The sequence below is a fragment of the Ailuropoda melanoleuca genome, chromosome 15, assembly GCF_002007445.2.
Source record: "Ailuropoda melanoleuca isolate Jingjing chromosome 15, ASM200744v2, whole genome shotgun sequence".
Taxonomy (NCBI): Eukaryota; Metazoa; Chordata; class Mammalia; order Carnivora; family Ursidae; genus Ailuropoda; species Ailuropoda melanoleuca.
The window spans coordinates 23,701,963-23,725,375 of record NC_048232.1 but is presented as its reverse complement, the minus strand read 5'-3'; the positions used below and the strand labels follow the sequence as shown (position 1 = coordinate 23,725,375).

At 38.6% G+C, this 23,413-nt stretch overlaps 1 protein-coding gene across 1 annotated transcript in view; it reads right to left on the bottom strand.

Moving 5' to 3' along the window:
• APBB1IP (amyloid beta precursor protein binding family B member 1 interacting protein) overlaps positions 1 to 20,873 on the bottom strand; it is a 111,090-nt gene extending 90,217 nt beyond the window's left edge. The window contains exon 1 of the mRNA XM_002927522.4: positions 20,750 to 20,873. The gene's annotated coding sequence lies outside the window, so the exon portion shown is untranslated. The remainder of the gene's footprint in view (positions 1 to 20,749) is intronic.
• Between the last annotated feature and the right edge of the window lie 2,540 nt (positions 20,874 to 23,413).

Below are 23,413 nucleotides of genomic sequence, written 5' to 3'. Positions count from 1 at the left end.
TTCATCTGATTCTTTTTTTAACTCTTTTATCTCTGTGGTAAAGGTCTCACTGATGTCTTCTATTCTTTTCTCAAGCCCAGTGAATATCCTTATGGTTGTTGCTCTAAATTCTCCATCAGGCATGTTACTTATATCTGTTTCACTAAGATCTCTGACTGTGGCCTTTATCTTGTTCTTTCATTTGGGATAAATTCCTCCAACTTCACATTTTGTCTAAGTCTCTGTCTTCTTAAACGTGGCCTCTTTTTTTCCTTTAGTTGTAGAGTTTGTTAGGTCAGTCTTCTTCCCAGTTTCTGGGATATTTAGGATGATTTGATATTTATCTAGTTGTGTTCGTGGGATGAGAGGAGCCTAGGGACCTCCTACTCCACCACCATCTTTGATCTCAAACTTTATTTACAAAAGCCCCTCAACAGATTTGTTAAATAGGCAATAGGGGAAAGATGAAATTAGTATAATACATAGGTGACATGATTGTCTACATAGGAATACAAGCAAAAAGTAAAATTAATTGGATAGCAGATGTGATGTAAATACACACAAAATAACATTTCTATATATCAGGCAATAAATGTTAGAAAATGATACGGCAAAAACATAAAATCTGTAACAGCAACAAAAGCTACGAAGACTACAGAATAAATAATAAGCAATTTGTCAATTCCAGATAGAGAAATCTATATGGCATAAAAGAAAACTTGAACAAATGGACAGAACATGTTACTAGAAAGGAACTTTCAATATGATGAAGATACCATTCTTTCTAAATGAATACAAAACTTTTTGCAATTTCAATCAAACTTCCAGATGGATTAAAACAAATAAACAAAAGCTGACAAACTTATTATAAACTTCATCTGAAAAATAAAAGATTATTCTTAAGTAATTTGGTTAAGAATACAAAACATGTATTTTAAAGAAAAAATTTGGTACTTTAAGATTTACACAAATAGACCAATAGAAAAGAACACAGAGATCACAGAATTTAAATTTAATATCTGAAAAAGTTGGCAATAATCAGCAGAAATAAGAAATTATTTAAGAAATCGCTATCCATTTGGAAAAAAATAATATCAGATCCGACACCATCACCTTGCACATAATAAATTCAAACTGGGTGAAGAATTTAAGTGTAACAGTGAAACTCTAAGAGTTATAGAAAAAAGCTTTTCTTTCTCCCTTTCCTCTTTACCTCCTTCCCTTCCCTTCTTTATAATTCTACGGCAGATACTATTAACTGGCTTTCTGAAACACTCTTTCTTAGTGCGTTGTATGATGTGCTCCCATAACACCGAAACTGGAAATCTAGAAATGATGTTTCCCAGACGTCTTTGCAATTAGGGTTCTACCTGTGATCAAGTCAAGGAGACACAATGACATGAGATCTGCTAGGTGGAAATGAGCAACATAACTGAGAGCCACATGTGGATAATCTTCCAGGGGCAGCTGCCCTGTCCCTTTTGTTTTATTTTTATTTTATTTTATTTTATTATCTTTTTCAAGTTTTTATTTAAATTCCAGTTCATTAACATACAGTGTAACAGTGGTTTCAGGTATAGAATTTAGTGTCCCTATCATTTTAGATCGAGTACTGGGTACTGGCAGAAGTGACATTTCACCAGAACGGTTTTGAAGGTAGAGCTGGGCATTTCTCTTGCCTGTTAATCTCGACTGTCAACATCAAATCTAACTCCCTGACCCTCCCAGTTTTGTATAAAGCCATATGCCTTGTAGTAAACTCCTTTCTACTTAATCTAAAATGGATTCTGTTTTCTTTTTCTTTATTTCTTGTTTTAGAGAGGGAGGGGGGTGAGAGGGATAGAGGGAGAGAGAATCTTAAACAGGCTCAATGCCCAGTGAGGAGCACAAAGCAGGGCTCCATCTCACAACCCTGAGATCATGACCAGAGTCAAGATCAAGATTCAGATGCTTAACCCACTGAGCCACCTAGGCACCCAATCTGTTTTCTGATCATTACAAGTAGTGAGGTATTTTAGATTCATTCATTCATTGACAAATATTCATTAAATACCTAATATCATAGAAATATTCATTCTCTTTGTTTTATTTATTCAACCTTTAGGAATTTAATAAAAGGAAATTTTACATACTATGAAAGAACTCTATATGCCTGAAGGTAAAACTGCAGCAGTATTGGAAATTAAAAGCAATTTAAATATCCAACAAATAAAGGAAGAGTTGTATTGCATTCAATGTTTTGTTGTTGTTGTTACTATTAAAAATAATGGCTATTATTTTTAACCATATATTTAAGCGAAATAAGCAAGATACAAAATAATTTATATTCTAATTTACAATAGCAAGAAAACCAGGAACAAATAAAAAATACTAGAAGATAATAAATCAACATGTGAAATAGTGCTTGTGTTATGGTGCTGGTCTCTTTTTCTCTGTTTTCCAAATTTTCCATCATGTATCAATTTCATAATTTAAAATAGAATTAAGAGTCACATTTGGGTGTTATACGCAAGTAATGAATCATGGAACATTACATCAAAAACTAGGGATGTACTGTATGGTGACTAACATAACAATAAAAAACTATTAAAAAAAAAAGAGTCACATTTGGGCTCAAGTCCGTAGAAATGATTAAAGGGCATGCTGGCAAAAGCAGAAATTAATAAGTATTATATATTTTAAATTGAAATATAATTGAACATACAATATTATATATGTTTAAGGTGTACAATGTGTTGATCTGATACATTTATGTACTATAGGATGATCACCACCACATGTTAGCTAACATTTCTATGATGTCACATAATTATCATTTTTTTTTGTGGTAAAACAATTAAGATCTAGTCTTTTAGCAACTTTGAAGGTTATAATACAGTATTGTTGACTATAATCATTATGTTGTAGATCAGACTCCAGGACTTACTTATCTACTAGTTGCAAGTTTGTACCCTTCAACACCTCCACAATTCTCCCATCCTCCAGCCCCTGGAAACTTTCCACCATTCTACTCTCTGTTTTTATGAGCTTGGTTTTTTGGAGTCTAGACTTTCACTTATGTGAGATCATATAGTATTTGTCTTTCTCTGTCTGACTGATCTCACTTAGCACAGCACTCTCAAGGCTTATCCATCCATGTTGTTACAAACGGCAGGATTTCCTTCTTTCTGAAGACTGAATAATATTCTATTGTGTATATATACAACACATCTTCTTTATCCAGGCGTCCACTGATGGACACTTTTGTTGTTTCCATATCTTGGCTATTGTGAATAATGCTGCAATGAGCCTGAGCATGCAGGTATCTCTTTGAGATCCTGTTTTCATTCCCTTTGGATTTATTCCCAGAAGAGAAAATAAACTGCTGGACCAGAAGGTAGTTCTATTTTTAATACTTCGAGGAACCTCCATATTGTTTTCCATAATGGCTGGACCAATTTACATTCCAGACAGTGTATAAGGGTTCCCTCTTTTCCACATCCTCACTAACATGTTATCTCCTGCCTTCTTGATGACAGCCGTTCTGACAGGTGTGAGGTGATACCTCACTGTGGTTCTGATTTGCACCCCTGATGATTAGTGATATTAAGCACTTTTTCATGTACCTGTTGGCCATTTGTATGCCTTTTTTGGAAAAATGTCTATTTAAGTCCGTTGCTTATTTTTAAATTGGGTTGTTTATTTTGTTGTTGTTGTTATGGAGTTGTATGAGTTCTTTATATATTTTAGATATTAACTTCTTATCTGATACAGTTTTCAAATATTTTCTTCCATTCCGTAAGTTCCCTTTTCATTAAATTCCACAATGAGAGCTGCTCACAAAAAGGGAAAAGGGACTCTGCTCCACCCCATCTGATTGTGATTTTCCTCTCCAAAACATTGCCAGCATCAATCTGAGGTGGACAATTTGAAGTGGAAAGTGTATTGCAACAGTCCCTAGTCTTTCTTGCCCGTGCTCTTAGTGAAAAGAAAATTCAAATGAAAATGTATCCTTCATATGTTGTTTCTGATTGGTGAATTTTATGATTATTTTTATAGAAGATATTTTATTTATTTTTTTGTTACTATGCTTAGTAACTTTCCAAGGAGTGTTTTTCTTATCAGAAGCTAATTATTTTCATTATTTCTCTGGAGCAACAACTGCAATTAAGAATTTAGCATTATTTGTCTAGGTTCAGAACTGATTCATTATTAAACTTTCTAGCCAAAAATATATACTTTTATGTATTCAAATTATTTTGAAGACTAAATCAATGTTATAGAGAAATAATACTAAAGATTTGACTCATAAAATTATGACCTTAGCAATGGTAACATATTTCTTTTCTATATACGACTGGTTAATGGGGAAAAAAATAAAGATGCTAGAACAGATTTGAGTAAAGATCTTGAGTAAAGGCTTTGCTTTAAAAAAAATGAGGCTTAGCTTATAATATTTATTGAAAACTAGTCATATACCAGAAAATCCCAATAAATCCAAAGGAGACATCATTGTACAGGCTGTATTTTCTGATTAAATATAATAAAACAGAAAATAATAATAAAATATTAAAAAAATAAAAGAAATCCTTAGGAAAAAAGCATTTCCCTAACAATTTAGGGATTAGAGGAAAAAATTTCAAGAGGACAATTTCAAACTACCTAGAAAGTAGCCATAGGAAAAAAAAACACATACATACTCAATTTAACCAGAGTCAAATTCAGAGGACATTTGGAGGAAAAAAAAATAATGAAAGCCTTCCACGATGACAATAATTAAAACACTAATAGTATAAACATAAAACAGACAACGATGGAACATAACAGAATGCATAAATATATTGAAAAATATTAAAGAATTTGGTGCTTTATAATCTTACCAGAATGGGAAACATAAAATGAAATGCAGTCTTAATGTTTTTGGCTAGCATACTATAGTCTTTGTTTTGTACCAACTTTACTACTAATAAGTTATTTTAGAACATTGCAACTATTCAGAGATGTCCTGATATAGAAGACATAATATATTAAGAGACAACTTAGGATCATTTTGTTATGGACTCTGAGAGAAAAATGGGATACTCTGCTTGGTTAGTTTCTTTGATCAGGTGTTCATGGACCTTTCCAGATCAACATCTCAGTAAAACTTCCAAGAAACCACACATTAAGTCCTCACATCTTCCATTCCACTCATCTTCCTGTTGTCTAGGTGGCTGCCTTGGCAAAGGTATGACCATAAAAATATCCAGATTTCACAAATATGAATAAAGATGCAGCTGTAACTACCTTTTGAAGCAAAGGTGGCAACAGTTACCACTTCACAAAAATGATCTAGTCATTTTAACTGTGATCCAGGATTATCTTTGGGGTAGATCCTCCCTGATCTTTGTTTTCTATTATTTTTACTCCTATTATCCAATCTCCGTAGATATTGCTGCAGAGTGAAGCAGAAATAGCTTATTTATCCATGTCACCATCTATCTCCTCACACTGAGCCCTGCATTTATACTTCCATTGTCCACAGGGCATTCCCACAGAGGGTAGTGGTTCAACCACAACATGGTCCCCTTCCAACTTCCTCTTCTCCACTCTGCTCCTCAACCACCAACCCCCCCCTCGGCCCCCGCTTGCCAACATAGGTCGTGATGCAGCAAGATCCAAGTCAGAGGTTATCTTGGGAACTGGGGAGAAAGTCAGCACAGCTCTGGGTGCTAATCAGATGCCAGGGAAGATCAGTGCGGTAAAGTGAGGCTGAGACTGGGTGTTTGGGCAGAACACACTGAAGTCAAATGCGTGAGTCACGAGAATTGTAGAACTGAAACAGAAGCATTAGGAAGTGGAAAAGCAGGTGAGACAAAGGCAAGAACGGGCTCAGCGAAGAAATTCAGGATGGGGTTAACCTAATAGCTGTGGGTATTAGCAATGACCAGACTCAGACTTGTGGCTAAAAGGAGCCACCTACACATGACTCTGCCCACATAATAATCCCCCCCGCAAAGAACGCGAGTCTACATTTGCCACTGCCTATAGTCCAATTATCTCCTCTCAGCCATTCTCAGGAACTTCAGGGGCATCTTTCTGTTCCTGAGGCCCCCAACTGGGTCAGCCAGTACATCTGGTCAATGCAGCCTTCCTGATGCCCTTGAACTTGTCCCATTCTTTCCACACCTATCACCTTAGTTCAGTCTCCGCCGTCTGCTTACTATTTATCTCCCCACCTCTAGTCTCTTTTTTAATCCAGTGTCTAAAACGCCACGAGGGTTTTCTTAGTAAAACCCAGTTCTCTTCATATCCTTTCAATTAGTAAAACTTTTCAGTGGCTCTCTCTTGTCTGCAGGATAAAATCTATACTCTTTAATGTGGCTTTTATGTTCTTTCGCAGTCCAACCTCCATCAGCTTCTCCAAATTCACCTTCCAGACATCATCATGTTCTTCCCATAAAACCTCATCTGCTGCAATAACTACTGTTTTCTTTATAATCCCCTGGTGCACCAGATGCTTTCTTTAATGTACGGCAGCCAGGGCACAGATTGCTTCTAATGCATCTTTTCATCTTCCCAGTGGTTACAGTAGCACCTAGAACACAGACTCTGCACTCCATATCTTAAAAAATAGTTTTATTAAGATATAATTTACATAACATTTAAAGTTTATAATTCAATAATTTTTGGTATTTCCATAGGGTTGTGCAACCATCACTAAAATCTGATTTTAGAACATTTTCTTCTCTCCTAGAAGATACTCCATACTCATTAGCAGTCACTCACCATTTCCCTCCCCTCTCCAACCCTAAGCAATCACCAATCTAATTTCTCTCTATTTAAATTTGTTTATTGGGGGCATTTCATATGAATGAAACCATACAATATGTGATCTTTTTGACATGATACTCTATGTAGAAAACCCAAAAGACTCTACCAAAAAATTACTAGAACTAATACATGAATTCAGCAAAGTTGCAGGATATAAAATCAATGTGCAGAAATCTGTTGCATTTCTATACACCAATAATGAAGCAGCAGAAAAAGAAATCAAGAATCGATCTTATTTGCAATTGCACCAAAAACNAATCGATCTTATTTGCAATTGCGCCAAAAACAATAAGATGCCTAGGAAGAAGAGGTAAAGTGGTAAAAGATCAGTACTGTGGGGTGCCTGCATGGCTCACTTGATTAAACACCTGACTCTTGATTTTGGCTTAGGTCATGATCTCAGGGTTGTGAGATCGACCCCCCTGTTGGGCTCTGCGCTAGGTGTGAAGCCTGCTTAAGATTCTCTCTCTCCCTCTCCCTTGCCCCTCCTCCACCTCCTAAAAAAAAGATCTGTACTCTGAAAACTATAGAACACCTAGAAAAGAAACTGAAGTGGACATAAAGAAATGGAAAAGCATTCCATGCTCATGGATTGGAGGAAAAAACGCTGTTAAAATGTCTATACTACCCAAAGCAATCTACACATTTAATGCAATCCTCATCAAAGTATCACCAGAATTTTTCAGAGTTAGAACAAACAATCCTAAAATTTGTATGGAACCACAAAAGACCCTGAATAGCCAAAGCAAACTGAAAAAGAAAAACAAAACTGGAGGCATCACGATTCCAGATTTCAAGCTATATTACAAAGCTGTAGGCATCAAGACAGTATGGTACTGGCACAAAAACAGATGATCAATGGAAGAGAATAGAGAACCCAGAATTGGATCCACAACTATATGGTCAACTAATCTTCAACAAAGCAGGAAAAAATAACCAATGGAAAAAAATAGTGTCTTCAACAAATGGTGTTGGGAAAACTGGACAGCAACATGCAGAAGAATGGACCCGGATCACTTTCTTACACCATACACAAAAATAAATTCAAAATGGCTGAAAGACCTAAATGTGAGACAGGAAACCATCAAAATTCTAGAGGAGAACATAGGCAGATACCTCTTTGACCTTGGTCATAACAATTTCTTACTAGACCCATCCCTGGAGGCAAAAGAAACAAAAAGCAAAAAAGGAACTATTGGGACTTCATCAAGATAAAAAGCTTCTGTACAGTGAAGGAAACAATCAATGAAACTAAAAGGCAGCCAATGGAATGGGAGAAGATATTTACAAATGACATATCTGATAAAAGGGTTAGTATCCAAAATCTATAAAGAACTTATCAAACTCAACACCTAAGAAACAACTAATCCAATTAAGAAATGAGCAGAAGACATGAATAGATACTTTTCCAAAGACATCCAGATGGGTAACAGACATATGAAAAGATGCTCAACATCACTCATCAGCAGGGAAATACAAATAAAAACTATAATGAGATACCACTTCACACCTGTCAGAATGGCTAAAATTAACAACACAAGGAACAACAGGTATTGGTGAGGATGTGGAGAGAGAGGAACCCTCTTACACTATTGGTGGGAATGCAAACTGGTACAGCCACTCTGAAGAACATTGCGGCGGTTCCTCAAAAAGTTAAAGATAGAACTACCCTATGATCCAGCAATTGCACTACTAGGATACAAAAATACAGATTTGAAGGGGTACATGCACCCTGATATTTAAAGCAACATTAGCAACAATAGCCAAACCGTGGAAAGAGCCCAAATGTCCATTCAACTGATGAATGGATAAAGAAGACAGGGTATATATACGATGGAATATTACTCAGCCATTAAAAAGAATGAAAACTTGCCATTTGCAATGACGTGGATGGAGCTAGAGTGTATCATGCTAAGTGAAATAAGTCAGTCAGAGAAGGAGAAATACCATACTGTCTCACTCAGATGAACGTATGAGAAGGAGGGGGGAGAATGGAGAAAGATAAACAAACCATAGGAGACTCTTAATGATAGAGAACAAACTGAGGGTTGATGGAAGGAGGTGGGTGGGGGATGGGCTGGATGGGTGATGGTTATTAAGGAGGGCACTTGCTGTGATGAGCACTGGGTGTTGTATTTATGTGACGTATCACTGAATTCTACTCCAGAAACCAATATTGCACTCTATGTTTACTAAGCAAAATTTAAATAAAAATTTTTTAAATTTTTAAAATTTTAAAAAAAAATATGGTCTTTTGTGTCTGGCTTCTTTCACTTAGGATAATGTTTTCAAAGTTCATCCACATTGTAATACGTATCAGCACTTTGTTTCTTTTTATTGCTGAATATTTCATTGCATTGAAACACCATATTTTGATTATCCATTCATTAGCTGATGAACATTTGGGTTGTTTCCACTTTTCAGCTATTATTAATTATGCTGCTATGAATATTTGTGTACAAGATTTTGCATGGAATAGGTTTTCATTTCTCTTAGGATTCCCAGGAATGGAACTGCTGGGTTATATGATAACTTTAACTTTTTGAGGAACTGCTGAACTATTTTTCCAAATCTGTGGCATGATTTTACATTCCACTGGCAGTGTATGAAAGCTCGAATTTCTCCATCAATACATGTGACTGTCATTTTGATTATAACCGTCCTAGTGAGTATGAAGTTCTCATTGTGGTTTTGATTTGCATTTCCCGTATGTCTAATGAAGCTGAGCAATTTTCATGTGCTAATTGGTCATTTCTATATCTTCTTTGGAAAAAAGAGATCCTCTCCCTAGTATTATATACTATATAATCCATTTTAATTCTCATGATCATGTGGCTGCCAGGGCTGAGGCTCGGGGTCGCTGCCCAGCATCATGAGAGGGTATTGTACCATATATCCTTAGCCCGGGAAAAGATCCACACCCAAAATTCAAAGTACAGTTTCTACTGAATGAGCACTGCTTTCACACCATGGTAAATCCAAAAAATTGTAAGTTAAACCATCATAAGGTGGGGACTCTCTGTAAATAATTTGCAAATAAAATATTTTCTTCTATTCTGTGCATTGTCTTTGTACTTTCTTGACGGCACTCTGCAGCCCAGAAGTTTTAAATTTGAAAGTAGTTCAATTTATCTATTTGTGCGCGTGTGTGTTTGTTTGGTATTATATCTAAGAGACTATTACTTCGCCCAAGGTTATAAAGATCTAATCCTATGTTTTTCCCAAGAGTTTTACAATTTTAGCTCTTCATTTAGGTCTATGATCCATTTTGAGTTAATTTTTGTGTATAGTATGAGTCATTTTTAAATGGATGCTATTGACAGCAGAGTGTTTTTTAATATCTTAAGGTCCCCCCCAAAAAAGGCCTTTTTCTCTGTGATGAAATAACTTACAGTGCTCTGCACATTGAACCAGAAAATACTCATTGAGTCATTTGTACAAATGTACATAACAGTGAAATAGCCACTATGATAAAAATAAAAAGAAACTGTAACAGCAATCACTATACAGCTATAATTCAGGACCAATCCAAATGGATTTAGGGTAAATTTATGATTGCTCCTGCAAACAACCAGACCAGAACAAGACAAAGCAACACTGGCTTAGATTAAGTCCAACCATAGAAAGATTACTGATTAACCCAGCATAGAAATTAATCCTTGATTTAAAATACGCAGATACCAGCAAAGCAAAACAAAACACCCCAAAACCTCAAGAACCCTAAACAACGGAATCAGCAGATAATGGAGTGAAAGTCAACTTCTAGAAGTGTATGTGTTTTATGTGTTTCACATAACAGTTAAAATATAACTTTACTAAGTTAAACTACAAATCCTTAAACACTTTTTTTTGATGATACATTCACAGTCCTTAATTTATGGTTCACATTTATATTTCAATTAGCTAAGAAATATATTGTTTTTCTTGGCATGTCTATCATTTATTTGCCTCTTGGTAGAGTCTGAACTCCTTATACCATTTGGCTCATTGTCCCAGGAGATTCCTGAGTAACACAAATGAAGTTCTGCAGCAGAGACAACCTGTCAGAAATGAAATTGTTCTCTTGTCCCTTTAGATCAGATTGTGGAGGGCCATTCAAGGCCCTCCTGTCAATATGCACCAGGGGCAACTGGCCCCTGATGCCTTTTCCAGTGACCTGGGTTTGTGCTATAGCCCGAGGAACATCAGCAGTCTCCAAGATCAAGTCAGTAGGCTATCTGAGCACTACTGTTCCAAAGGGTACAAACACCAAATCTGGAAAGTCCATGTCAATCAGAGAAAGACAAGCAGAAGGTGAAGGAGTAGGCGGCAGGGAGGCCAGTGCTTCTAGTCAGAAAGCAGAAAGTACACGGTTGATCTACAGCCCTCATTGCTGCTTGTGTGCAGGCCAGCCTGGCATGTTCCCAGCTAGCTAGAAAAGCTGATCAGAGAAAATATCTTCCAGGATGAGCTCATTGACAATTCATTGCACATACCACTCCAAATTCATCAACATCTTTCATTAAACCTTTGCTTACAGTGAAAGTAGTTTTCTTTCTCTTCCTCCATACACATCATTTGTATTGCCTCTGTGCTATATTATATTATATATTATATTATATTTATTATATTATATTATTCCTACCCACTATGCCAGGCCAGCTCCAGGCTCACTGCTGGGTCCTAGTGATTTACCCTCATCTTGAATCCTGTAGCAGCAGTGCGAGGATCACTAACTGGACAGTTAATCAGCTTCCTTATGGTTTATCTCTCTCTTTATATGTACTGTTATCTTCTCAACTATGTTGCAGAGGAAAAACTTATACCTTAACTCTCTTGGTACCTGGCATAGAGTCATGGCTGGACTTAGAACTCCATATACATTAGTTCATATTAATATATATTAATGCTGACTTTAAAATAACTATAGTAGGAGTTATAAATATGGAACAGTCACTACAGGTCAGACCCCCAGAGTGTCTCATTTAATTTTCAAAACAATCCCATGATGTGGTGACATTATGCTAATTTTATAGGTTATAAAACTCAAGCCTAGAGAAATTAAACAATTCATGCTCATACAGCTAGTGAGCAATGAACTGGACTGTGCCTGGGTCTAACCTGAAAGTTCACATTCACAATCAGCATGCCATGTTGCCTTTTGAAAACAAGGGTTGTAATTATTAAGAGGTTCAAACTGGCAGCTGCTTTGCTAATACCTCTGTTACAGTGTCTATATGTCCAGCTCTAATATAATTGTGTGTCTGCCTTTCACACTACGTTATGAGTTCAAATATGGAACCTTGTATTTTCATCAAATGTTGACACACACCATTTACTCAGTAAATACACTCAGCCCCTGGGTAATCTTGCGCAAGTTATTTAACCTTTCTGTTGGCTTAGTTTCCTCAGCTGTAAAATGGCAATGAAAACAGTCCCTCTCTCACGGGGATGAGACGGTGTCTGTAAAGTGCTTAGTATAGTGCCAGGCCCATATAAAGTGATAATGTCAGCTATCATTGTTATCAACAGCATCATGACTTTTATTACGATATTCTCCACCTAAACCAAGTAGAGGAGACAAACATCAGGTACATATTCACACACACATTCCCATGTTCACAACTGGATGGGTACTTTTGTTTGTTGCATTTCTGTGTACCTAGAAACTGAGCTGGACTGCCATTTTTTCATAGACCAGGCATTTTAAAAGGACCAAGCCATTGGGAAGGACATCTGTAAATATTGTTTCTACGACAGAGATTCTTAAACATTCTGAACAAGAAAGGGCATCAGAATATCCCTGAGGCTTTTTCATACCAAACCCATGAATCAAAACAACTCCATCTTCCAAATCTTATCACTACCTGCCCCCCTCCCCCACAAGGAGGTGTATTTCTGGAGTTGGGAATCACAGCAAAGAGAGTTACTGTTGACGCTTATGAACTAGTAGGTGGAAGGGGGGGGAGGGAGGAGAGAGAGAGAAAGAAAGAGAGAGAGGTGGTAACCACTGTCGCCTAGGGCAACAGTTCACATTTTGCCGGATGTGGGTTAAGGGCACACTGCTCCACCATTTATTTCCATTCTTTTTCAGTCCCTGTTACTATTAGGCAGAATCCGAAAAATAAGGCGGGAGGAGAAGAGAAAGAATAAAAAGGAAGGTAAGCAATGATAATCTGAGTTTGTTTTTGTTGCTAAAGGACTAATAAAATATGAATTAAAATCAGTTTCCAGGGGCAGATTCCATACTAACAGAAAATGCTATTCCCTTTTTTTTTCCCCTTTAGCTTACTTCATAATTCATCTAATATCCTCCATGCATCTGAAGAGTCAACGCATGGTTAGAATACNTAGATTCCATACTAACAGAAAATGCTATTCCCTTTTTCCCCCCTTTAGCTTACTTCATAATTCATCTAATATCCTCCATGCATCTGAAGAGTCAACGCATGGTTAGAATACAATAATTGTGCCGTTATCTAGAGTTGCGCTGTCTACTTTGGTAGTCACTTGATCATGAGGCTGTTGAGTACTTCATTTGTGGCTAGTTCAAATGGGGATGTGCTTGAAGGGTAAAACATGCTTGGTTTAAAAGACTTGGTATGAAGAAAAAGAATAAAAGACTTCAATAATTTTAATATTACTTAAATTTAACGCAATTTAGTGTAACTAATTAATTAACTAAATGACCATTTGGGACATATATAAAATAAAATGTATTACTAAAATTAGTGTTATTGTTTTTTACTGCTTCAATTGAGGCTTCTTGAAAATTTGAAGTTATACATATGGTTTGCATTATATTTTTATTGAACAGGGCTGGTCTAGAGTGCTACAGTTCTGTTATTACAGGTGCCTAAATATTTGACTCAGAGATGATAGATTGTGGTGACTGTATCATATGAACCTAATTTGAATATTACTCACCAAGCGTTAAATCAGAATTGCCCCATTTCCTTTCCCACTATACTTTATGCTCCAGCACTGCCAAACTCTTTCATACATGTGGTGGCTGGGGTGGCCTTCTTCCACAGGCCACCTGAAAATACCTTTATCCTTCAAAGTGCCTCTTGGTCACTCCCCCTCCCCATATAATGTCTTCCCTATAGTCACCTTCACCGTATTATTTTTGCACCTATCATTGCATATCAGACACTGGAATGTGTTTATTTACAGGTCTGTCTCTCCCACTCAACTAGAAGCTTCTTCAGGTTTGGGGCCATATCTTACTCTATTTTATACCCTCCATGCTGGGCACATGGCTGGCCTTCAATAGATGTGTGTGGAAACTGAAAAAAATAAAAGTTCTGATTGCAGCATGCTGAGCAGTTTCATGTAACTCAAGTATATCCATATGAACCACACTCCCCTCTAAGCCTTGCTTTGAGGGATGCTTCTCTGCTCTGACAGTCAGTGGAGTGAAATACCTTGGAGTTTCAGCTTCTCTATTCAGTAGCGGTCTTATGAGCCATGTGTTTATAGCACTGCATTGCATTTGCCTACAATCATGGCCTAAACAACTTCATTTCTGTTTGTTGCTTGCAATAGGGTAAATATAAGGTCACTGAATTAGTAAGCACGTTAAGAAATAGTCTTGGTTTGCTAAGCCATATCACTTATGGAATTTAATCGGAAGGAAGCCATCTTCTTAAAACAAAACAAAACAAACCAATACTATATCCTGAAGCTACTCAGTTCATTGACCTGTCAGTTGTGAATTTTATGTTATGAGCAGACATGAATAAGTTTGTTAATGTTGTAGTATAAATAGAATAGCTTTAGATAAATTTACTTAATTAGTAACGTAATTAATACACTATAAATCTACTGTGAAAAATTTTGTGGTATCCCCTCCTTCCCTAAAGAATTCTTTCTTTTATTTTTGAGATGAAATCTTAATGCACTTAATTGAAGACTGGAGTTTTGCCTGGTGAAAAACACAGTCTATTAAATGGTAATCGACCACTTAAGCAGCATTCCACTAAATACTACCATAACTATGCTGTTTTGATGCCTGCTATAGTAGAACAAATGAAACATCAATTATCACCATTTCAGTATACTTCCTAATGAAGTAGGAAGTACTTTCAGCTTTCCAAACACTATAACAGTGTCATCTAACATTCTTCAACAGCTGCTAGTGACCCCTTAGCCCTGCTTGAACACTTGCATCCATCTGAAATCCAGCTGTGCCAAAAAGCTCCCTTCTCTTCTGAATTTGGTCTCAGATTATGAAAATATAAATACCTTAGCCTCTGGTTGAGATAAAAATCTCCTTTGTGGAAAAGAAGAATCTTTTATTAAACACGATCACAGAAACCTTGTATTGTATAATGCTTGGTCACTAGTTAGCACTTTATGTGTGTATCTTTAGTATCTATTTCTTGCCTTTCCACTCATTAAAAATAATTTTCATTGTCTAGAGTCTCATAGAGGTGGAATATTACTGATTAGTTGACTATATTCTTATCTGTATAATAAAGATTATTGGTCGACCCTTTCAGCAAGGGTTTTTTTTCCTTCTCTTTTCAGGAAATTTCGAAAAAATGGTTAAAGGTTTAGGATCTAAAAGATCTGGTTTTACGTCCCATTTCTTTAACTCTCAAACTATCATTTCTAATTTTGTAAAATGAGAATAACAGTATCTTCCCAAATAGCTACTTAGCCTAAATGACCTTAGCCTTATATGTAATAAGCGCATAGTTATTCCCAGTTGATACTTCATATCCATATCTGAACCTGAACTTCTGACCATCTCCTCTCCAACCTCCCCCTGTCAACTGATGGCAGTTCCATCTTCCAGTTGTTTAGGCCAAGACTTTGGAGTCATCACAGATTCCTCTTTCTCTCAAACCCCACAGCCTGTTGGCTGTACCTTCAAAATACATGGTGATTCCCAAAGCTTCCTAATGGGCTCCAGGCTTTCATCCTTACTCTGTTCAGCTTATTCTCAAGCAGTCAGAGTGAGGCTTTTATATGTAAGTCAGATCATGCTACTCCTTTCCCCAGAATCCCACAATAGCACCTCAATTTCACTCAGAGTAAAAGCGAAAATTCTTACAATGGCCTACAAGACCCTACCTGATCTGCCACCTCTTTGTGCTCCTCTCCAACCACATCTTCTGCTACTCTCTTCCTGTTCATATACCTTCTAGCCACATGGGCCTTCTTGCTTCTTGGATACACCAGGCAGATCCCTGCCTTACAGCCTTCGCACTGGCTGTTCTCACTGTTAAGACCACAGTTCCCTCAGATAGCCTCTTAGTTAACTCCTTCAAAACTTTGTTCAAATCGTATCTACCCAGTGAGGCCAAGCCTGACCACTTTATTAAATACTACAACTTTACTTTGCTCAACTTTGTCTTTTTTTTTTAATGACACCTCTTATTTTATTTATTATGTTTACTGACTATTGTCTGTATCTCCCCATTCGAATATAAACTCTATAAATGCAGAGATCTTTGTCTCTCTTGTTCACCAACATGTCTCAAGCACCTGGAATAGTGCTTGGCAAATATTTTTGAATGACTGAATTGTATTTAAAGTAGAAATCTAGGGGCGCCTGGGTGGCTCAGTCATTAAGCGTCTGCCTTTGGCTCAGAGTGTGATCCCAGAGTCCTGAGATCGAGCCCCACAGATCGAGCCCCACATCAGGCTCCTCTGCTGGGAGCCTGCTTCTTCCTCTCCCACTCCCCCTGCTTGTCTCTCTCTCACTGTCAAATAAATAAACAAAATCTTTAAAAAAAATAAAGTAGAAATCTAAGTAATATGAAAAAATGAGCAGTTCCTAATTTATATATTCTTTATTGCCCTTAAAAGTTATAGTTATCCTTTGGTGAATCTTGGTCACTTCAGTAATGACTAAGATACCCCTAACTATTTCCATGGTACTTACTCTTAATCATTTATAACCCACTTTGCTTTTACGCTATTTAAAATAAGTTGTCTTCACTTAACAGGGCACTCTATTTATAATCGTGCCTACAGTTGGTGGAGATTCTAATCTCAGTTTCCCAAGTGTCAGTGTGCTCTTAATTTCCAGTTTGACATGTTTGCAAATGCACGTGCCTGCCTTCTAAATGCTTTTCTAAAAAAAAAAAAAAAAATCAGCACATTCCCAATACTGATTATGTCTGTTGAGAAAAAAGGGGAATGCTACTGGGAGGAAGTTGGAAGATACATTGGTTATATTCTTCTTCTTCAGCTGGGTGAAAACCAAATGGTTTTATTATTATTTGTTATAATTTACATATACATTATACACCATATTTTGTCATTTCATAAAAAAAAGGAAGGACAAAATTAAATCCAGTCTAGCATACTACCACTCTTTATTTTCCCTCCAGGTTGATGTGATATAGCTTTCTAGACATAAATATTCTAGCCAGTTTGTGGAAACACAATTGATGTCGGTTTAGCATTTATACCCTCTCCCAGCCCACAACCATCTCACTGATGATTCTGTAATATGAGATCAAATCAGAAAGATCCCCAGCAGAAACAACAAAATTTATACTCATTGCTTTATTGATTCAATCAACCTAGCAAGCTATCAAGAGGGATAAGAATAAAGATAAAAATGAAAACGTGATGGCTGCCAAAACAGATCACTTTTTCAAAAGACATATATAAAGACAATAACTTCACAACTGATTATAATATCTTGTCTTCTCACTATAGCAAGACAAGTTCTTGGTTACCTTCATTTCATCCTCCCTTCCCTGACCCCACTGTGGTATAGGGATCTGTTATCTGCTTCCACAGCACACAATTCTGGTCACGTGTAGAACTGTAACTGCCCATTTATGTCCCCCCACCCAACTAGACTAGAAGTTCACTGAGGAAAGGTCCCATGTTTTTTCACCCCTTGAGCCCTGTCCCTGGGATAGCTCCTGGGGTTTTGGTATGAGACTAGCTCAGTTCAAAGGTCAGGTCCTCTTCTTACTCTCTGTGTAACCTTCTTAACCTCTCTGTGCTTTCATTTCCTCGATGATAACAATAATGGCATAAGCCCAGGATGTGAGGATTAATGTAATGACACATCTAAATTAATTAGCACAGAGTCTGGTCCACAATCTAAGCTAAATAAATAGAAAAATTATTTACTATCACCATTTGGCAATAAAGAGGAAACTGAGTTGACAGAGAAGAGAGAAAATAATGCTTACAATATGATTCTTAATGATTCAAGTGCATCGTCAACCTTCAGGAAATGTTTGGAAACTGCGTCATGAATTCAGGCTTCAGAGTTCATGCTGAGAAGGTGTGGTTCCTTGGAGTGGTGTTACATCTCTGCCTGCTCACGCCTCAGGGTTGCTACCAACAGGGCTGCCTGGGTCAGGGGCTTGCGACATTTTGATGGTACAACCCAGAAGTGGAATTGATATATCTGGACACTTAGCAAACACTTTTTGAGTCCCAACTGTGGTACCAGGAATTTGGCTGGATAATGGGGGTGTGGCAGTGGCAGGTCATATCCTCTAGTCCCTACAAGCTGTTCACAGGCCTTGCCTTGTCATGCCGCACGTACAATCTAGCCCCTTAAACTGAGTGTAGCTCATTCAATGCCATTCCGTAGTGCTGCTCTTGTCTCTTCTCAAGAGACACCTGTTAACTTTTCCAAATGTATAGCAGTTTCCCCTACAAATCATGTTTCTCATGACAACTATAACTGTAATACAAATACACATGACTATACAACCAGTGTACCAATCTAATAACTCGAATCCTGGCATTTATCATGTACTTGAATTTACAACGATTGCTTAAGCTTTAAGCTACTTGCCACACGGGATGACAGAACTGACATAAAATATAGACATATTTACATACTAAAATATTAATTATGTTAATAAGAATTGTTCTATTTTGAGGTGAGAATTACTAAGATCATTCTATTGCCTACAAAATAAACTCATGAGGTCTTTAAAATGGAAAATATTTTTGTGTGGTAAACTATGAAATGCCAACTTAATTTATTATAACATTTGTGGACTTACTAAAAGATTTTGGATATAAAGATAATTAAAAAAGATCAAAGAGGATTTAGAAGTAAATGAAAATAATAATGCTTTTGAAAGTATGATTTGAAGAAATTCAGAGTGGCATATCAAACAGACATTTATGGCAATAAATTTTATAAACAGTTCATTCTAATAATAATATGAAAATATCTAGAACTTTTTTATTATAAGTAAATAAAGGTTTAAAAAAGTAGGTGATTGGTATACATTCCTAGGATATAAAAATATGAAACAATTTATGAACCCTATTTAACCTAGTAAGTACTGTGTTTAAGATTTAAAGTAACTAAATCATTAAGTAATCCATATTATAAAGTTGTATTTCTTGAGAAACAATAATTGAAGAATTTTGAAATTTATTATCAACCTGCCCAAGCTTGGGCACATCAATTCCCCATCTCAGTTTCTCAACAGAATGGAAATCTGCCATCTTACATATAAATCAAAAATTGGCTATTTTTAGAGGAACTTCTTAGAAACAAAAGGCCTCAAAAGTGCCGATATTTCAGACTCTAAGTAAATCTGTTATCATTATGATTTTCTCCATTCTTTTCTGTGGCATTAGCAATTCTAACTTTCCCAACATTTCAGACAGGACAAATTCAAAGAATTAGAGTAGTTCCCTAATTGCTATTATAATGACAGACATACTCTAGTCCAACAATCTCACTTTACAAATAAGTTATCTCAGGCCCAGGGAGGTTAAAGCAACTTAATGAAAGTCACCCTTGTCTAGTTAAAGGCATATATGGAGCTATAATCCAAATATCCCAAGTACCCAGAAAAGACACAAATATTAATATCAGTGTGAAAATTATTAAGTATTAATAGCCTGAAGATAACATTATATTTTTTAGACCTTTCACAGCATATTCAACAGGCAGGAAATACCACCCGGAAGACATAGATTTCTTAGTAGATTTTCTGTGAATTTTGCTAGCCGGTCTTAATTGTAAGACTATTTCAGTGAGGCCAGAGGGAAAACTGCCAGTGGACAAAGCTCTCTTTTCTGAAATTTCTGGAATTTCTAGAATTTAGAATTAGTAGTAGGTATTAAGTACCCTTGCCTTTATTTAAACCACATTTTGCCGCCAGAAATAATATCCTGGGGAGTAATAAACTCATGTACCTTTTCTCCATGTTTCTTTCTTCGGTTACTCCTTTTCTCTTTCTCTAATAACCACATTAAACGTTCTTTTTGAACCACTTTACTCTGCGTGGCGCTAGAAAACTACACTTTTGGTGTTCCACAGTGGTATAAATAAGAAATACCTTCCCAGAAGGAAAATCAGAGGTGCAGGGGGCAAAGTCTTCAGGGGGACTCCTGGATAGGACATCCTACTCGTTTCCTTCATATGCTATAAAATGGCACTCTGGACACCCACTCCAAGCCAAATTATGAGACTAACTCCTGGTGTCCAAATCATTCCTCTATCTTATTTTAAAATGGAAAGGCCAATCACTGGTAAAGATGTTTTTAAAAAGAAGAAACAGTTGTCCAAAAGTTTTAAAGTCAGGAGACACTCGAAGACATGTCAGACTGAGATCGTCACTCTCAAATTCTTACACGACTTGCACTGAATCTACAATGCCCTCAGATGCCCCCAGGAATTGCTTCCGAGGGGTCAGGTTGGGGCTCCTGGGCTGCCGGACAGGCGAGGATGCAGACGGGTTTCCCATCTGTCCCTGAAGCAATTTTCTGGGCAGGAAATCGGTCAAATGTGATGAAAGAGAACGCGGGGAAGACGAGCCCGCGCCCCAACCCCCCGCGTAGCTGAGTCAAGGACCAAGGTTAGCAGAGGGGGCCCCGGGAACGCGCTTCTCGCGAGGGCCAAGCGGGGGGCGCGAGTTCTCCGGGCCAAGGCCGAGACAGGGGTCGGAGCTGAGACCAGACCCATTGGATACATGGTCCCGCGGGAGCCCCGAGGGTCCTGGCTGCAGCTCGCAGGGCGCTCGGACCGGCCGACGCCGCTTACCTTGACGGTTCCGCGGGGACTCGGCCGGGACTCTGCGCGGGGTGGCGCGGGCCGGCGGCGGCGCAGCGGCGGGGAAGGCGAAGCTGCACACTGGGCTCCACCCGGGCTCAGGTCCGCAGACTCGGGGAGGAAGTGGTGTCAGCCCTGCCCTTCCCACGCAGCGCGCAGACGTGTGCGGCTCGCCGCGCCGCTTTGCATCGAGGTGCAACGAGGACGCCTGGTTGGAGGCACCCCCGCAGGAAGACGTGTGGATGAAGACTTCTAACACTCGGGGGCCGCTTTTTCCAACTCATCGGGTCTGTGCCTCATTTCCTCTATTTCTCCCTTGAAGGGAAAAAAAAGTTTTTGTTTTTTAAGTTCTGGGAAAAGTTGGGCCTTCCTTTCTCGCCCCTCCCCTACGCGCGCCCCCTTCTCTGAGGAGAATTCCCTCGCTAAATGATCCTTCTTTGTTGCTCGATCTGTTAGTGGCTGAGGGGTGTGGGGCCAGATGACAGCTCCACAGAAGCCCGAGACCCTGATCTCTTTTGCAACGGTCTTCCGAGGTGTTTACTTCAGCCCCTCTGCGCTTCCTCTTTCGGGCCAGTTGAGCAAGGCCGGATCTTCCCGCCGCGCGCAGCCCACCCTTGGGGGATTTGAAGCCGAAGTGCGGAGCAGAGCGACCCCGCGCCTGCGCGCCTGCCCGTCCGTCCGCAGGGACGCACTCTGGGGGTGCAGATCTCTGCCGGAGCCGGGGTGGGGTCGGGGGTCGGGTGGGGAAGGGCGCGCTCGGCTCCTCCCATTTCTCAACTGTCGCATTGGCAGGCCCCCCCCCCCCAAAGCTTAACGACACTGAGTTGGCGGGCGAGGCTGTGAAGAAACAGGCACTCTCACACATTGCTAGTGGAAATCCAAAATCGTATGAACTCCGTGGAGGCGAATTCAGCAAAAGCTCTTTAACTTACGTATGCAGTTACCGTTTGATCCAGAAATCCCACATCTAGGAGTATATTAGGACGATAGAGTGATGACAAGAAGTTTTGCATATGCCCACGCCCAATCTTGGCCACAGGATTTGTAATAGCAAAGGACTGACTGGAAGTAACCCGGATTCACTGGACGTAGAGCCTCCTGAGAGTGGGGAGATCTGAAAATAAAGAAGTTAGAAACAGGATTTGTAAATGTGGTTGAATTAACCTCCTCTTCCCCTATACAGTTGTGTCTTCAAGGGCTTTTATGTGGGGAAGGTGGTGGAGAAGACATAACGATATACATTAGACGTGTAAATTAATTAGGTAAATTAAGGTAGTTCAGTCATTTGATTAAAAAAACTTCTAAGCACCTACTCATCTAAAAACAATGAAAATAGTTGTGAAGAAAATAATTCCTGCTCTAGTGGATGGTACTTTCTAGGTGGGAGAGAACAAATTAATATTTAACATGTTAAGTAATGTTAAGTATTTTGAAGGAATTAAAAGGTGAGAGTGATGGTAGTGGGGATAGAGCCGTTATATTAATTAGGATCATCAAAGAATATCATTCTGATATGTGTCACTTGAGCCAGACCTAAATTGCATGAGAAATTAATTCATGTGGATTTTTGGATGAGAATGTTCAAAGGCTCTGGGTTAGGAGGGCACTTGAGATGCTGGAAAACAGCAAGGAAGCTAGTATGGATGGAGCAGAGTGAGAGGGAGACAAGTGGTATACGAGACCAAAGACAAAATTGTGGCCAGATCATGTGTGTCCTTTCTGGCTACGGTAGAGACTTCACCGTGAGAAAGAAGCCGTGGGAAGGTTCTGAACAGTCATCGTACTATAGAGAAAGTCAGGTCAATAAATGGAGTGACTTACCTAGGATAGGAAGAGTGGGCAGGCAATACTTCTTCGCAAAGTAATGAAAATGATTTGGAAAAACATTCCAAGAGAAGGAAGAGCAAGAAAAAGTCGTGAGATAGGAACATAGAAGGTTAGAAAGAAGGCCAGGGGTGCCTGGGTGGCACAGCGGTTAAGCGTCTGCCTTCGGCTCAGGGTGTGATCTCGGCGTTATGGGATCGAGCCCCACATCAGGCTCCTCCGCTATGAGCCTGCTTCTTCCTCTCCCACTCCCCCTGCTTTGTGTTCCCTCTCTCGCTGGCTGTCTCTATCTCTGTCGAATAAATAAATAAAATCTTAAAAAAAAAAGAAAAAAGAAAAGAAAGAAGGCCAGCGTGACTGGCGTATAGCAAAAGAGTAGGGCAGTGGTAGAGGATGGGGACGAAGAGGTAGACAGGGACCAGATCAGGCAGGGCCTTGGGGTAAGCCTTGAGGACTTTGAGTTTTATTCTGATTGCAATGGGGAGCCATTGGAAGGATTTTAGAAAGCATATGATTTGACTTCTGCTGTATGCAATCATGCTGGTTGGTGATTGGAAATGGATCCAATGGGACAAGACAAAGCGCAGTGAGGGATCACTCAGTAGGCTGTGGCAATAGCCCAGGTGAAAAATGATGGTGGCTTTGGTTAGTATTCTAACAGTGGGGATGATGGGAAGAGTTTGGATTCAAGACACAGTTTCAAAGCAGAGCCAACATTTGCCGATGGGCTGCTGCAGGAGTGGGGGAGTGGCGAAGTAGCAGAAGGGATTAGGAATTGAATGTGAACCAGTGTGACTAGAGTCCTGGGAGCTCTGGTGTGAGGCAAGGCTA